Source organism: Passer montanus, unplaced genomic scaffold, assembly GCF_014805655.1.
Source record: "Passer montanus isolate IOZ18808 unplaced genomic scaffold, ASM1480565v1 scaffold106, whole genome shotgun sequence".
NCBI lineage: Eukaryota > Metazoa > Chordata > Aves > Passeriformes > Passeridae > Passer > Passer montanus.
Genome location: NW_024357170.1, coordinates 3,287,913 through 3,293,912, shown reverse-complemented (window position 1 = coordinate 3,293,912; position 6,000 = coordinate 3,287,913).

The window sequence follows — 6,000 nt, the reverse complement described above, 5'->3', positions numbered from 1 at the left end:
GGGGATATTTCTGAACTGGAGCTAGGACAAATTCTGGAATAACATTTCCCTGCATGTGCACTGGTGCCCTCACTAGGGATTTACCTGTCTCTGTGGCCATCCCTGTCTGTCACTTAAATGAGAGGTTCCCCGTGGTGACAATACCAGCCCAGATGCTGAGGAATACAATGCCACTGCTGTGATTTTTCTGGCTCTGTGGCCTGGGGAGCAGGTGCAGCCCCAGGGAGGATCTCCCTCTGAGACATTTGGATTCCTTGCATATTCCCAGTTTCTGCTACACACACCATGGTGAATCTTCTGTTCCCACTTACTTTCTGGTAATGAGGACCACCATCTGGTCTAATCTGAGCTCTGCCTGGTGGATATGTTCTGGAGGACTCTTTCAAGGGCAGCACTGCTCAGCACAGTGACTGACAAGGCACTGACAAGGCACAAACAAGGCACTGGAAGTCCCGACTTCAGAAATCTCCTTTAGTAAAAGCTGGGATTTTTGAAAGAATCCCTTAATCCAAGATATATAGTAGCTGTCTGGACAGTAATAGCTGATGAGGAAGAATGGAGAAGAGACAACTGAGATGGGATATTACCAATATGTCCAAATATTTTGAGGGTGTGTGTCAAGAAGAGGGGAACAGGCTCTTTTCAGTGGTGCCCAGTGATAAGACAAAGGGCAATGGGCACAAACTTGAACACAGAAAGTTCCATTTGAACATGAGGAAAAATTTTTTACTATGCGGGTGACAGAGCACTGGAAAAGGCTGTCCAGAGAGAGTGTAGAATCTCTTTCTCTAGAGACATTTAAAACTCATCTGGATGTGATCCTCTGCAACCTGCTCCAAGTGAACCTGCTTGAGCAGGGGGCTTGGACTGGGTGATCTCCAGAGGTCCCTTCCAGCTCCATCTGTTCTGTGATCAAGGCCAGGAGCAAAACAGAGGTTAGTTCCATCCCCCTGAGAGAAATGTGCAGAATCAGGTATTTCTACATATGACTTTCTCCAAGAGATTTCAAGCATCTCTCAGCCTGAGAGAGGTTTGAATTGATTGTTACATCAATGTACACTTTGCACACCACAGGGAACGTGCTAAAATCACTTGAAGGAACAATTACAAGTAAAAGCCCGGCAACGACCCAGGTACGCCTGCAAGAAGGGTGCTTTGACCACACAATTCTTTGTAGCGGGACGCTGAAACCTCTGTGTTCTGTACTAACATGGGGGGACAGCAAATCTACAGCTGCTATTGGCACTCTGCTGCATTACAGAATTCATCTTCTGTGCATCATTACTTGGGGATTGTTATAAGTAAAAATAAAAATTGACTCAATCGTAATGAAATAAAAACAAAAAAATTTATTCACGACTGTATTACAGTCCCGACAGCCACCAAAAAAAAAATGACAGCGCAGATCCCGGGATACAGGCTGGGTGGACGCAGATCCGGCCTCTATCGCACCGAATGCCCCTTCATCCACACTTGCTGCTTCGCAGGGACAATTCTTATACTTGCCCACGGCTGAGTCTCTTTGTCTCCTTTCGAAGTTTATCATATTCATGTTGGTTCCTTTCTTCACTCGAAGCTGCACAAAACCCTGTCTCGGAAGAGATTGATGTTCCTTCCCCGATTCCCAGAATCCTGTATTCATATGGCAGGTGCTGATGGTCCTGGTTATCTGGGATGTGTTCATCTTCATGTATCTTCATCATCACTGGGTGTCCTCTGGTACATGACACCATGAACGACCATATCCTGTGCAGCCGAGTTTCCTTCATACGTTAATGCCGCGTTTCTCCCCCACCCCCGTCAGCCAGCCGTGGTCTCGTCATCCTAGGATTACACCTTGGTCCCCCCCTTTAATACCATATTTAATACATATACCTATATTTCATAGGCACGAATTTCTATCATATCCCTAACAGGGATGAATATTCAGCTATAGAGAAGACAACTGGGTGGGCTATTGTGAGACAGGAAATCCTATAGATAGCACAAGCTCATCTCCACATGCCATTTTCTCCAAAAACCTTCAAAAGTCAAGTCACAGTAAGAACTCAGACTTACTGTCAATCTGATGAGTTTTAAATATAAACAGCAATTGATGTAACAGTGGTGCAGGGCCAATGTGTGCACAACTTCTTATTTTCTTCAGATGATCACAGATCAGTTCCATATGCTGGTTTTCTAGTCAGCAGCTGTGTCCCAGCTATTGATTAATTTTAATTAATTAAAGCTGAAAAAGGGTGTCACTGCTTGCAAGTTCAGCTTCTCAGGCTCAAGTTTGGTTCATCGTGCTTATTTTGCTTTTCAGGAAGAGCTACCAACAAAATCATTACTGTGAGGCTGCAGCAGCATTCCTTGTCAGGAAAGGAGAGCCAGCTGCAGGAAACAACTGACTTCTCCAGGCCTTGAAGTCCAGCCACTCCACTGTTCTGTGATACTGCTCATTTTTTTTTTCTCCTAATGGTACACCAATTCATTAACAAATTGACAAGAACTTTCCATCTCATACCTGGGCTACAGCACAAGCTGTGACACTGATTTCCTTATAGCATTAACTGTCTGCTCTGTACATTGCTCAGGCAGCCTCAGCTTGACTGTAATTACATCTGGCAATTATTAATTCCCCATATGTGCAGCCTTCCCAGGTAGGATAAGCCTTCCCTCAGCTTTGAGCACTTTATGATTGTTCTTACTATAACAGTGAATAGATTCTTCTCAAGGAAAGACTTTTGAAGAGTGGAGTGCTTTAGGCTGTCTTTTCACAGGTGGGAAACAGAGATAATGTATGAAGACCAAAGGTCACCCAGGATGCAAAGCTGAAGGACTAAACACAGAGATCCCAACACCAGGCTTGTTGTTTAAAATGCGCAATGGCTGAACTCAATATCCATGTATATGTGATGCAAGACAGAATAAAAATAGCAGTGGAAAGAGCTCCCTCCATTTTCCTTTTCTTTCATGGGTTTATAACAGCATCTACACCAACACCCATCCTTGAATGCATAGTGTGCCCATGGAGCCTGCTCCAGCTCCTTGTGAGGCTGAGGAACAGCTCTTAGTAGCCATTATGAGACAAATGATCTTGTAGACACTAATTTTAAAGCACTGAAGTTCATCCATCTCCCCAGCCACTGCCAAGAAGCAAAGCTAGTGCAGTCAGAACAGTTCCCTCATGGCCCATACCTAGTCATGGGACTTTATGAGAAATAGAGCTTTGCATGGTTGGTGGTTTCAGCCTTATCATGCCAATGAAAATAGCAAATAGGTTCTTGATGTTAGCTCCAGGGTCCTGGTTTTCAAACAAAAATCTGAGGAATCCCAGTCCCAAGAGTTTTCTTACCTTGTTTTGTCTCAGCTCAGCATTTTTCTTTCCTGCCTGCTCTCAGAAGCTCCAGTGGAAGGGATTACCCTTTACCTGGAGAGTCTCAGAACCAAGAATTACAAATTACTCCTCTGCACAGCACCCATTGACTACCAACCTGCTACATAAGTGAGGATCCAAACCAGCATCGTTATTTATTATTATTTCACATATATTATATATGAATATATATAATATATATATGAATACATATATATGTAATATGTTATTATTTAATATAATATTTCAGCATTAGTAACAGATTAAGAAGCAAAGACCTCCCTTTCCCAAAGTCTAGGTGAACCCCACATCACTGGGATTCAGTGAGCTCCAAATAGCAGAGACACCCATACTATCTTAGCAGGGTTTCAGATTTGATGGCCTAATTCCTGTACCCAGCACTACACTCATTTAAGTGGTGTTGTTCTGCCACAGCACTGACAAATCACCCCAAATGAAAAGCCAGATAATGAGATTTTGCAGATTCTCATTATAAAGACTAAGTAGAAACCCATTGGAATCCTCCTTATTTCAGAAGGCAGATGAGGTGAGACACTGAGGTACCACTGCTACACCACTCAGTGAAGCTGGGGGTAGGACAACACTCAGACATTAAAGTGTCAGTCTTGTTGAGTTTGTGTCTGTTTTAATTTGGACTCATCGTTACACCAAGACTTACTGCATACGGAATAACATAGGTACGTGCAAGTAGTTGGAGAGCAGATATATTTCTCAAGTGTGAGAGGGCCAGACCCTCACTTCTCATGGAATTCTGGTCAGAGGTAGCACGTCACTTCATTAAACACTGAAAATACAAGCCAAGGGATGGTACTAAACTAATCCTTTTCCACAGAAAGGCTTGAGGAATGTGTGGAGCAATCCCAGCTGGGTGACTCAAATCCCAACCCACCATTAGTCTGAATTTTCCTCACAATTCACATGTACATAGAGATGTCACCAATTTGGGAAATCCACCAACTTCAGCAGCCAGTAATCAGTTTCCATTCTGTGGAGAGCCTCATTCCTCTTCATGAACAGGAGTGTGCTGTCTTCCTCGGTCTCCTTCTAGCCCCAGGCATCTTTCCTTTATTCCTACACACAGTGACACTTTCCACAGGCAAGACTAGAAGACTTTTTTTTTTTCTTTTTTTTTTTTTTTTTTTTAGTTTGTGGGCTTTGGGAAAGTAAATTCATCACTAAATATGCCCAGCAAGGATAAGAATGGCTGTAACAAGGAGAACCAATAGGCAAAGTTAAAGATCTGGAAGCAGTATCCCAAGTTGACAGAAGAGGAGGCACATCTGCTCAGTGAAGTTTGCAGCTATTTTTGTGTGGCTTTGCTTAAGCTAAATGATGGCTGAATCCACATGTTTATTCCAGGCTTTGCTCTGCAGCTAAGTTTCCTATTTCCATAGGAGAAACTCTGCTCAGCTCACCATTAATATTTGTCCTGGAATTTCAGCAAAAAGCCCTTGAACTCCCAAGTGTTGTCTCTGATGCAGAAAGAACTCAGCAATTCATTAGTGTTTGCATGTTCTTAAGAAAATATTACGAATATTTTCCTAATGTTAACGATCCTGTGTGTTTCTTGGAGAAATATTTCATCTAAAATTGTTGTGTTAAAAATCAAAGTAGGCTTGAAGCTGAGGTGCAGATCACTGCTATTTAAGTTTTCTATAATTTTACAAATATCTCAATATAGTTAAGATGCTATAAGCATTTGCTAAAAAATGATATTTTTTTTTGCCTGTGGTTCCACCTGTTTTTCTTACTTTGTCTATATTTTAACTTTCAGTGCAGAATTAGTATGCTGCCACGAGTCTCCACTTAGCCACCAACTACTGCAGCAATTTCATTACAGAGTTTAATTTTACCATGTACATTCCAAGTATAAATATTTATTTAAACATGGGGATAACTCCAACAGAGCTAGTCCAGAATAAAAGCTACTTATGTTAAAATATCTGCCATATTAAGCTTCTAGGCGATGTTTACACCATCCTGAGAGTGCTGTGTGGAGAATCCCAAGCTGGATCTGGAGATAAGTGGTGGGAGAGAAGCCAGTTCGGTTCGTCTGGTGGGCTTTGATCCTGTAACTGGATTATTCCTGGGATTCACTGGTGTGCTGATGGTGCTGTACTGTGCCACACACAAAGAGCCTGGTTTAAACCAGACCTGGGCTTTCTCAAAACAGTGCTGCAAGGCATTATCACATCATTAGCAGCATCAGGAAAGCAGGGATCTTTCTGCAAGAAAATGCTCCATAATTTAAAAAATAAACAACATCCTTCCATTCACAGTAGGTAATTTTAAAGTACTTGTTTATAAAAAAATATTGGTTATACCATTTCCAGCTCTACGAAATAAATGATGTGAAATGTGAACTAATTTCATTGTTTTGACACAAACTTCTTGTCCAAATGCTGGTTTTGAGTCTGACTTGTTCTCTGAGCCATTACCTGTGGCACTGACCTTGAGTGCAGTATGTGAGCATTGCTACAATTTTTTTTTTTTTGCTTGTTCATTATTAACAGCTGTACATGACTTTAACCTCTCGGTTCCTAAGAAGCTTAACATTTAGAAAGTTTGGATTATTAAGAGATGCATTACTGGCCTACAAGTGACAAAGTAAGTTCTGCTAC